Source organism: Oratosquilla oratoria, chromosome 8 (assembly GCF_046742065.1).
Source record: "Oratosquilla oratoria isolate Oo_2021 chromosome 8, ASM4674206v1, whole genome shotgun sequence".
Lineage (NCBI taxonomy): Eukaryota > Metazoa > Arthropoda > Malacostraca > Stomatopoda > Squillidae > Oratosquilla > Oratosquilla oratoria.
Window position 1 is genome coordinate 60,888,439 of NC_134784.1, and position 12,500 is coordinate 60,900,938.

At 35.9% G+C, this 12,500-nt stretch overlaps 1 protein-coding gene across 1 annotated transcript in view; it reads left to right on the forward strand.

The window, feature by feature from the left end:
- LOC143027776 (uncharacterized) overlaps positions 1-12,500 on the forward strand; it is a 189,668-nt gene that overhangs the window by 156,370 nt on the left and 20,798 nt on the right. The gene's annotated exons all lie outside the window — the stretch shown is intronic.

The following is a 12,500-nucleotide window of genomic DNA, read 5'->3' on the forward strand; positions in this document are numbered from 1 at the left end:
GGTTTTAGATTTTTACTGTTATGAATTTATCAACAAGTTAGAGCATCTTTGACAAGGACAAATTTTTCTCTACAGACCCAAATAGACATTACAGAAACCTATTTCTTATGAACACAAATGATGATGATATTAAAAGCATATCTTTGTACACAGAATAAGCATTATGTAATGAAATGGTAGCTTTCAGTTTTAACCGTTTAAGTTTTAAGATATTTCATCAGATTACTATTCCATTATATAGAGGAGAGATTGAAATTATGTGTATTTGCTATATACAATTTTTTAGCAGGTACAGCTGTAATTTGTAGTGGCATCCTTTTAGCATTTATTGTATACTATGTAAATCAACAATTATTACAGGTTTATAGGTGTTGTAAAAGGGGATTTGTGGACCATTTGCTCCATTGAGTCTCCAAGCGCCATTTGCTTAAAATCACATATATATTTTTCATACAATGCAACTTTTCTTTTGGCCCCACTTAACTCCACTGGTGAAAATGTGGACTATAGAGAAGTGTACACTAGTTAATCAAAAAGTAGTAATATATCAATGTTTCAACTATCCTGTAATGGACACATGACATTTTCATTTTGAAAAATTACCATAATTAATATTGATACTGCTTAAGAAAATTTTCCCATCATCAAGCAATATGCATAGGCTGTGACAACTGACCTTTCATACTTACACATTGACAAGAGCATTTATTTCTAATCTTATTTTTTCCCTATTTTGAATAATGAAGGTAAGATTAAATTTTGAAAGAGTACAAGTACATTATCATGGTCCTTAAAAAAAATATCAGATATATCTAAAAGTTTTGTTCCTCTTTCAAGAACCCACCACAAACTATTATATAATATAAAGTCACATCAGAACATGTGAGGAGAATAAGGAATCACTATACAACAAGGAAATATTACCATTTCAGATGAGATTTGATATTTACAGTAATTACTTTTGAATATAATTAGTATGTCAACCGTTATTCGGTTAATGGTAGCTGTTGCATTTGATAACACTAGGTGACAAAATCTAAATTTTGTCTTATCCTTGGCCCCAAACAATAACAGCCCTGCAAAATTGGACTTTCCCAAAATTGTTTTGAATATGAAATGTTTACTTATACATTTCAATGGTGCTGAATCGAAATATCATCACAATTTTTTCCTACTACGTAATGTTTAGGCACAAATTTGTAGACCTTATTATACATTAAAGGACTGAATAAAATAAGAGAAAGTTTGCCTGCTCCTTTATTAAGAGAAGATTGAATGAAAAAGATATAAATCAAACTGATTAAAATGTACTCTTAACTGTTGTTTATAATTGTCAAATCAGAATCTTTTCTTCTTGTCTTGAAAACTACCTTTACGTTTGTAGGCATTTTGTGAAGTCTTCTGATGCAACATCTAGCAGTAGTCTGCTAACGTACTAACGTTCCACCTTCCTTGGTACCTTCTTTCCATCTGCTTTATGTCCTGGTGGGACCTTTCTCCCTGTTCTTCACTCACGTCTTCTTCATTTTCTGGGAAATAGTCAAGATTTGCATGTAGAAAATGAACTTGAGACTCTTATTGCATCCCAAAGCCTTGAAGATTTCCAGCATTCTTCCTACGATATCCTTGTAGTCTGGACTTTTTTGATTGCCCAGGAAGTTTTTAATCACATTCTTGAAGCTAATCCAAGTATCTTTTTCAGCCTCATCAAGACAGTTCTCAAATTTTTCATCCTTCATGAGCTTTCTTATGTCCGGCCCAACAAATACTCCCTCTTTAATCTTAGCGTTCGAGAGACCAGAGAACTTTCTGCACAAATACGTGAAACCTTCTCCTTCGTGTGGCAAAACCTTTACAAGCTGTTTCATAAATCCCAGTTTAATATGCAGTGGTGGCAGTAGAACTTTTTTAGGGTCCACTAAACTCTCTCGCAAGATGTTCTTTGTCCCTGGTGTGAGTGAATCCTTACTAGGCCAACGTTCCTGAGTCCTACTGTCCCACTCACATAAAAAGCATGGGAATTTCGTGTACCCTGCTTGCTGCCTCCTTCAACATACATACAATCCTCAAATCACCACAAATCATCCAGTCGTGGTATTTGTAATTGGTCCTATCTAAAGGAACCACCAAAATTTCATAGGAGTCTTTCATGATCATGGAATGTTCCACAGGAACTGAAGCCTAGTTATTGATATTATGCAAAAGAACGGCTTTAAGACTTCTTTTAGATGAATTAATAAAGATTCTCCATTCTTTATGATTATAACATATGCCAAACTTTTCTACGAGTCCTTTTGGATCAGTGCAATACACTTAGTCATTTTCCTGGTCAAAATAAGGGGCGAATGTTTTCTCACGATGACAGTACTAAGAGAATGATGTACCATGAGCTAACAGATTCTTAGATTTAAGTCTTGAGCCTAAAAGCTCTGCCAATTCCTTCGCCAGTCCTAGATCCCTCACCAGATTATTTAGTTCACTCTGACCAAACAATTGAGGTTCATTGCTTTCATCTCCAATGCAGATATATCATGCATCATCGATGTGAATTTCGGAACCTGAACTTAGTTGTACATCGTCCAGACTATTTGGAGGTGATGGGACTGGCACATCTGGACCATGAGGAATAGGTCGCAATGCTGATGGAAGATTCGGATAGGCAATATATTTCCTTGTCTTCGACTTTGCATATGTAGAAATAGCAACCATCACTGTGGTTTTTCTCCTCCCGCCATATTATTGGAACACCGAGGTGCATGGCCTTCTTCTCCTCCTTTGTCCACTGCCTCAATTCTTCCACATATATCGAACAAACTATATAAGGAGCCCAGTTCTCATCTTTATCACCTTGCTTTCTTGACTAAATCCGTAATACTTCTCCGTTGCTGCTTTACAGCAAATTCTCCAGAGACGTAACAATAGCTATTAGGACTTGTTAAGCAACCTCTAATAGCAATTTTACTTGCTAAAAAAGAAAGAAAGAATTATTTCTAGCAAATAAAACAGGCCGAAATATGTAAACACATGATTAAACATTGTGAAAAAATTTATGTGGCACAGTAATTTTAGTGGCAATTTTGAAATCAGCATGTGATAAAATACAAAATTCACCTATTAAATCAGAAAAAAATTGGTTGCAGGCCTGTGTAATTTTTCAGTTATTTTTATCTTAACAAGTGAGAAAAAAAGTTATTTTGACCTTAAAAGTTTACTTTTGTGGTTAGAACAATGAATTTACATTTTTTATTTATTTATTTATTTATTCTTTTCTTTTTTCTTTTTTTATGAAAGTGGCAGTTGCCGACAAGATTGATGAGTTAAACACTTCCTGCGGATTTTGTCTGGTTATCGTATCAGCAGCTCTACATTCTTCCATCTTATGGACTGGAAGAATGCAGAGCTGCTGATACGAGAACCAGACAAAATCCGCAGGAAGTGTTTAGAAGCAGCAATCATTCAAGGAACGAACACTAGTGAACAAAACAGGGGCATGTTTAACATCTCGCCCCCTTTAATTCCCCCAAATACCCATGGCCAGCAAAATCTTAAATATTTAAACCACCCCTTGTGAACATTTCGCCCACGGACATTTGGGCCAGCATTCTCAACCTTTCCCAGTGTTCCATCACCCCCCTTCTCCTCCTCCTCTCCTCCTCCTCCTCCTCCTCCTCCTCTTCCCCCCTTCTTTTCTCTCCCCGTTCCCTCCTTTCCCCTTATTTAATCTCAAGCATATGTATCTTAACTTTTACTTGAAAAAGCTATAATAAGCGAAACGTCGTACAAATAAAGGCTCCGTCCTCATATAGTGTTTAACTCGTCAATTTACAATTTTGCCTTATTTCTTTATAGTATGGACTACTATTGGTTTTCATGTCAGCTAAAGACGTCTGCAAATTTTCAATAGCTTGTCTTATTGCTTTTGAAATACTGCAAACAACTTAAAACAATTTAAAAAAGAATATAAAGTGTTCTAAAGATTTTTTATCGTAAAACTTTTATTTTGTGGTTAGAACAATGTATCTACATTTTTGCCTTCTTTCATTATAGTGTGGGTTACTATTGCTTTTAATGTTTTTGCCTCCGTCTCTCCGTAAGTACTCCTGTTTACTGTTCCCATCTATAGTTTTGTATTTCTTCTTTCAATTTCAGCTTTCTTTTCATCGCTGTCATAAGTAAGTATGCCTTTCACCATATCTTTCTGTAGGAAGTAAGTAATGTTTCTTTACGGGTGAATTAAACGGAGGTAAAACTTTTCTTCATTTCTTCCTAAATAACACTGTACAACAAATTTCAGGATTAAGAAGAAAACATAGTTCTCATGTGCGTGTTATTATGAAGTTCAGTGTGCTGAATTCAAATTTGATAACAAAAATTTCATGCCACGTCACAATTTTTTGTAAATCGCTGTTTTAATAATTATGCAATTAATAGAGATTTCCAAGGTTCCATAAATGTATTTTGCTCCCAAAGTCAGATTAAATATCTTCATTGTATTTATTTAATTAATATATAATGAATCGGCATGTTTGTTAGCTTTATATGATGTATTAACCTACAATCTATTATTTACTTCTTCTTTTATAAGACGTCTCAGGCGTGTCACGCTTCAGGTTCCAACAGAAGTCAGCCAGCATAGCAGGGCTCCATTTTCCCTTGTACCTGTTTTCCATTGACGCTATATCTTGATGGAACCTCTCTCCATGTTCATCACTCACATCTGCTGCATTCTCTGGGAAGAAGGACAGATGAGAATGAAGAAAGTGTATCTTCAGTGACATATTGCATCCGAGATCTTGGTAGCATTTGATTAGCCTCACCACTTTACGCTCTCGCTGGGACTCTTGGTGCTTTCCCAGAAGCCCTTTGCATACATCTTTGAATGCATGCCAGGCCGCTAGCTCAGGTTCATCCATTGTCGTCTCAAAGTCCTCATCATTTATAAGCTTGCGAATCTGAGGGCCTACAAATATACCCTCTTTAATCTTGGCATCATTAATTTTAGGGAAGATCCCTTTGAGATACTGGAAACATGGCTTGTTATGTTGCAGTGCTTTGGTAAATTGCTTCATTAGGCCTAGTTTTATATGCAGTGGTGGCAAAATGATTTTCTCCTTCTTAACTAGTGGCTCATGAATTACATTATGGCATCCAAGCGTCATAGATTCCCGAGATGGCCATTCTGAGCGTATATAATGTTCTGATCTGGCCCTACTGTCCCACTTGCAAAGAAAGCACATAAATTAGGTGTATCCAGTTTGTAGCCCATTAAGTATGGCTACTACTTTCAAGTCTGCACAAATTAACCACTCATGCTCTTTGTAACTTATGCGGTCTAGAATAAAAGCAAGGTTCTCATATGTCTCTCTTAAAATGACTGAGTAAGCAACTGGAACTGAAGGCATGGTGTTCCCAATGTGCAACAGAACTGCTTTTATGCTGTAAAGGGATCCATCTATGAATAGCCTCCACTCATTGGGTTCATAGGACAGCTCAAGGGCACTGAATAGGCCTCTGATATCATTACAATAAGTCAAGTTGTTTTCCAAAGTGAAGAAATCCTGTAGATTTGCAGAACGCTTCCTAAATACTGTAATTCGAGCTTCTTCATCCAACAGGTGCCATTGTTGCAAACGTGAGGCCAGGAGTTCACTCTGTTGCTTAGTAAGTGTTAGATCACGAACTAGATCATTGAGTTCTGGTTAGGTGATGAGGTGTGGTTTCTTATCAGATTCAAGTTGTGTCGTATACGTTGCATCTTGAGATTCTGAATCGTCTGAGTTGCTCGTGTCATCGCTTGGTAGTTCAGAGGGCGGCTGTGGTACAGGAATATCACTTGAATGTAGAACTGGGCGAATAGCAGACTGAAGATCTGGATACACGATAGATTTCTTGCCTTTTCTGTTGCGACCTGCAGGAAAATAAAATAAAATCAGACTAAAAATGGATACTATTGGTTGTGATCAAGTGCAAAAATAGTGGAAGTGCAACTTATTATGTATTTCGATCTTTTTTATTGATACATCTCTTGAAAATATATATAAAAACAGTAAAAAATAAACACTGAACACCCACCTTTAATATCCGTTAAGCAGAAGTAGCAATCTGTTGAGTGGTCCTTTGGCTCCCTCCAGACCACTGGTACGCCAAACATGAGGCCAGTCCCTTTGCCTTTCACCCAGGCAGAAAGGGAACTTGTACACCTGACACAACATATGTGAGGTGCCCAGATTTTGTCCTGGTCACCCACTTTACATCCAAAGTACAGCTCATAATGTAACTGATCCACACATATACCAAATCTTGTCTGGCGAATTCTTGCATTCTCTAGGCATCTTAACTCTGTATACTGTTAAGAAAAAAAACACATAGCTATGTGAAAAATTATATAAATGGTAAAAGCAACAAAAAATACCGTTCAGAGAGACATTGCGGGCACTGCTATTTACGAAGAACTGGAGGGTCACAGAAAGCAACGGATGTTATATTCGTGATCTACGCAAAAAATAACTCTAGAAAAGGATAGTCTCATTTCCGTTTTTTTTTTTTTCATTGTTATACAATGTAATAGTACACTTGGCTTGCCAATTTACACCAAGGGACTACCAACTGAGATCCTCAATTCACTCCCTATGCCACCTCTGCACCGACGTCAGGACTTTCTTAATCCAGTGTTCTTTACTGTCAAATCTAAAAGCCTCCCGTAAGGGCGTGACTTTACTCCCGCGAACCAATAAGTTTTTCTCCTCCTCCACCCTTTCTCCAATCAGAAAGACTGTTACAACGTCTTAAGCAATGCTGCTTACACAAGCAATCATCGATGCATGTATGGCTTAGTTTTCATATCTCCACATCAGCATCAAAATCTGGTCCCTAGAGGTTGTTTATAAACTTTAGACGAGGAGCGAGATTATGCAACTCCTTCGCGGCTATTGTTTACCAAACATAAAATGAAATTCTCGCCGCCTACCCCTCTATCTATCTTACTTGTCTACGTTTATCTACCAGTCTCTTACAGGGCTCGGCAGCTACCCTTGGTCGTCCCTACCAACCTTTCTCTACTACCCTCTTACAGAGTCGCTAAAATATATACTTGGAAAATATCATATATAAGAAGCTAACTCTTTCTGCATAAACTGGCAAAAATGTTAAAAGTATTATCCTTTAATGGGTCGTGTCATCATAACATATGCCGCCACACATAAAGAAATAAGTAACCCTTGCAGAATGCATGAATGTCTGTAACTCTTTTAGAATAAAACAATTCAAGCAGATACATGTTGAACAGCAACATAAGATTTGAATGGAGAATGTTTTGATATTTTCAAATATGGTGAATTGTGATGTTATAAAAGTCGTTATAAAAATTATATACACAGCATAGTAGAGTGCCTCTACATGATTTAATTTTTTTTTCATACACACTTATTTCTCTTTTTGTCTAGGACACACTGCATAAGAATTTTCAATGCTCCACAAAGGAAAATGGTTCAATACTTATTGGTACTGTACATATGCATTGGCAAGGTTCCGAGTCTCCATGACTGACCAAGGCTCCAGGTAGCACATCTACATCTATCTAACACCAAGATTCCTGTAGTTCAGGTCTCCCATCACAATCAAGCACCATACATTTCAACAATATGAACACTATCTGTAAAACGCATTTGAATTAATCATCAATTTACATTATATTCTATCAACATGCTCCCTATACTCTTCTGGGTTTAATGTTTCTTTAAGACTAATACACTGAGTGTCACATGTATCCTCCTCATCATATTGTATTCTAACCTTCTTTATACTCAGTTTCTAAACGTAAGATATTGTATTTATTTCCACCTACAAAATAGATCACCCTATATGGACCTGAGTACATTAGTGAAAATTTATTATGGGGTGTATGTAGTTTGACCATGACTAAATCTTCTATTTTTAATTCTATTTTGTGTGCTGTTTTGTGTTGTCTCTTTTTCATATCTTATGTATAGTCCTACATCTGTTCTCTTACTCTTTGGTGTATAGCTTGAAATGTATGTATCCTATTTGAGATGTAATCATGTATATTATACACAGGTTTCTGTTCTGCAATCAAGATTTCATATGGAAGAATTTTGTCCTCCCAAAAAATAATAAAATGAGGTGTTTCACCTGTTGCTATATTAATTTGGTTATCCTGAGTACATTTAACACAAGGAATCCAAGTATCCCAAGTTATGCTATGAGGACTTATCATACCTCTAAGACATATAATAATTTTCTTATTTAACCTCTCTACAACTCCATTGCTCTGAGTATGATTCACTAAATGTTGATCTTTTAAATCTTCAGTAATCTTCATAACTTTTTCCAATATTTTGTTATCAAATTCAGTTCCATTATCTCAAACTAAGATCTTAGGAAAGCACATGAAGAATTGTCACTCTAGAACGCACACATGAAGAATCGTCACCCCAGGAGATTCCACCTGAAGAACTGTCGTTCCATACGCCGAATATCAACAGTGGAATAAAGATACGCTTATGTTAGGTTAAGTTAGATTAGGTTGGGTTAGGCTAGGTTAGGTTAGGTTAGGCTAGGTTAGGTTAGGCTAGGTTAGGCTAGGTTAGGTTAAGTTAGGCAAGGTTAGGTTAGGTTAGGTTAGGTTAAGTTAGGTTAGGTTAGGTTAGGCTAGGTTAGGTTAGGTTAGGTTAGGTTAGCTTAGGTTAGACTAGGTTAGGCTAGGTTAGGTTGGGCTAGGTTAGGTTAGGTTAGGTTAGGTTAGGTTAGGTTAGGTTAGGTTAGGTTAGGTTAGGTTAGGCTAGGTTAGGTTAGGTTAGGATAGGTTAGGTTAGGTTAGGCTAGGTTAGGTTAGGTTAGGTCGGGTTAGGTTAGGTTAGATTAGGTTACGGGACGTTACGTTACCATACGTTACGTTAGGTTTGTTAGATTAGGTTAGGCTAGGTTAGGTTAAATTAGGTTAGGTTAGGCTGGGTTAGGCTAGGTTAGTTTAGGTTAGGTCAGGTTAGGTTAGGCTAGGTTAGGTTAGGTTAGGTTAGGCTAGGTTAGGTTAGGCTAGGTTAGGTTAGGCTAGGTTAGGTTAGGCTAGGTTAGGTTAGGTTAGGTTAGGTTAGGTTAGGCTAGGTTAGGTTAGGTTAGGTTAAGTTAGGTTAGACTAGGTTAGGTTTGGTTGAATGAAGGTTATGATTATTGATATCAACTTATAAAAACGAAGACTCGTAAACCCATGATCGCCCACATGAAGAATTGTCACCCTAGGATAGCCCGCATGAAGAATTGTCACCTTGTCGAAGTCTTGGGTGATGATTTTTCATGTGATCCCTTACTGATTTCTTATTTAGATTGGGTTGTAAAATACAAAATTTTGAAAAATAATCAATGGCAACAAATGCATATTTATATTCATTCTCAGACATAAGTAACTCCAATGTAATGTATGTATGTGAACTCTTTCCCAAGTTTTCTGCGGAATGAGATATGATAACATAAGAGCAAGTTTTGATAATTTCCTTTCAGTTTAGCACATTTCAAACAATTTTCTATATAATCACATAAATCTTTCTTCATGCCTGGCCAAAATTATCTAAATTCTGTTTATCTATAAGTTTTATCCTTTCCTGGATGTGAACTACAATCACTATCATGAGGTAACTTCAATACCTCTTGTACAAGAGTTTGTGGTATTACCAACTGATTCACTGGGCCTCTAAAAATATATTTCCCACTTACAACTATTTTCTATACAAAAGTCCATTAGCCAAATGAAATTTCTCTATCTTATACCCTTTTGGTAGTTTTGGAGGATTTCCTCTTGGGTTTATCAAATATTTGGCTAACGAGTCCCATGTCTTATCATCCCTCTGTTCCATTATCATCATTTCCTCGTATAAGGTTACTAGTTCATTTATACTGCAGACGAAATTTATCAACCCTGTCCATGCCTGCTATCTTATGTCCCAAATAAGTAAACTTATATTTTTCAAGTTTCACTTTCAATCCTGTTTCAACTAGTCTTAAAATGCTCAGCCGCTGATTGGGAAAGAATTAGAATATCATTTAGAAATACACCGGCAGTGTTTCCTAATAACCCATCTAGAACTGTATTCATTAATCTCATGTAAGTTAATGGACTTCTACATAACCCAAATGGCATTCATTTGAACTCATAGTGTCCCGTTGGATTAGAAAATGCTGTGAATTCTCGTGAGTTTTTATGCAATTCTGTTTGCATAATTTGATATCTATAGTGCTAAGATACCTATTCTCTGCTCCCAAACTTCTAAGAATATCCCCTATCACCGGTAATGGTAATCGGTTGCGTATGGTCTACATATTCAGTTCCCTATAATCAATAACTGGACGCATGGTATCATCTGATTTTGGCACCAGAATCAGAAGGAAGTTCCACTCACTTCTACTATGTTCAATAATATCCTGCGATAATATTTCAGGGATAAATTTGTCTACAATAGCTAGTTTACCATGTGGTATTCTGCATGCAGGCAAATCAATAGGTTGAGTACCTGGTTTTAATTTGATATGATCTTTTAAAACAGTTGTTTATTCCTAAGGCTTCCCCCGGCAAAGCAATTGCTTTATAGTGTTTCAAGAGCAAGGCAACTAAGCTTCCATCCAATTCAAGACAACTAGTAGGTTTTAGTTGATTCTTGCATTTCTTTCCCTCAGATGAAATTGGTTATTCCACCTCCTTAGTACTCTCATTTAAAACCTTAATGGATTTTGTACAAACAGGAAAACATTCTATTTTTGTACCTTTTCTTAAGACTATGTCTTTATTCAAAGTACTAATCACTAATATTTCTACCATGTTCTTATTTGACTTATAAATCCCTGAGGCTAATTTCAAATCTTTTAATCTAATTGATTCTGGGGTGGTTAAAATTTCAGAGTATAGAGTGACTCCTTTCAACTGCACTCCAATCCTGTTAATTGCTCAGGAGTGTAATAATTACGACTTTATTACTCCACCTTCCACAAGTAGCAAAGCTTCCTTTGTAGTTTATGAATTAGTAATTCCTTTATTTTCTTGAACATCTGAATTGCGTTCAGTATATGAGACTTTATCTTCTATTGGTCTGGATTGCTCTGCCTCACTATCTAGAATATAATTCTTATCTTTCCTATCTATTTCTAGAGATTCTTTGATTACTGTCACTGGCTCTAAGTCTGAGTGATTCAAAAATGAGATTAACTGTGATTTTACTAGGATCCCTAACTCAGCAGGACATAAGACCATGTTCTTTTTTCTCATAGTTGCAAATCCTAGTAGTAAATCTCCTGGGAAAACAGATTCCTCTACAACTATCACTGGAATGTACAAATGATAATTTTTATAAAAGATTACTTCTAATTCAACCTTACCTATTGTTTTTAACTGATTTCCAGTGACTCCTTGCAATGAGTAATTGATTGTTTCCAAGATTTTCACCCCTGGTTTCAATTGGTTTAAAACTCTACTATAACATTAAATACTGATTCTTTATCAATAAATATTTGAATAGGTTTATTGAACACTCTACCAGAAGTCATTCCACTTGTTATAGTCAGTTTACAACTATCTTTGATGTTGGGTTTTTCTTTCACCCTTCTATCACTCTTATCCCTAACACAATACTGTCTATGTGTATTTCTATGGGTAGCTCTGTAGTGATGTTGTATTTTATGTCTTGGGGTTTGCTCTTGTTTCGAGGTACATACAAAAATTTCTACATTCCTGTGTTATATGTCCAAACCTCTGATGAAACAAACAGAAAGGTGGATTTCTACAATAATTTTCATCATGATCCTCATATTTGCAATTTCTACAGATACTTTCATAATAACACTGTTGTGCTTTATGCCCCCATGTATTACATTTGTAACATTTAATTCTAGCATTCCTTGAAGTGCTATATGTTCAGATACTCTATTTCTATAATCACTTCTTGAGTTCCTAGATTCTTTCTGTTGTATTCCTACAGTCATCACATATGGACTAATTGCTTTAGATTCATTATAGCCTGGAATAAGATAATCTACCTCCCCTATTTCCATATTAGCCTTAAGATCTCTATGCAGCTTTTCTGCCATTATTTCATCAAAGCTGTTTATTAACAATGCGTATCCAATTAACTTTGCTACACGAGAAGCTGTCATTTTGTCATTAGATATTTCTATTTAATCTGAATCTTTCAATATAGAATTCATGTCATTAGACCAACTGTCTAATTTTGCTAAATATTCTGTCTGATTCACTTGTTTTTACTTTCTTTGTCATTCTTACCAAAGACCTGATACGATCATGATCACACTTTGACTGAAAATGTTTAATGAATGCCTTCTTATAAGCTTCGTATTTGTTGATATATTCCATCTGCTGAAAATTTATTATAAGCCTAGCTCTATTCCTCTCAGGATCTACATTATCTTTTAGAATTTATATCTTCCTTTTTCATCTATAATATTTTCGATGGTTATTAAAGTGTCTAATCCTCTGATGATAC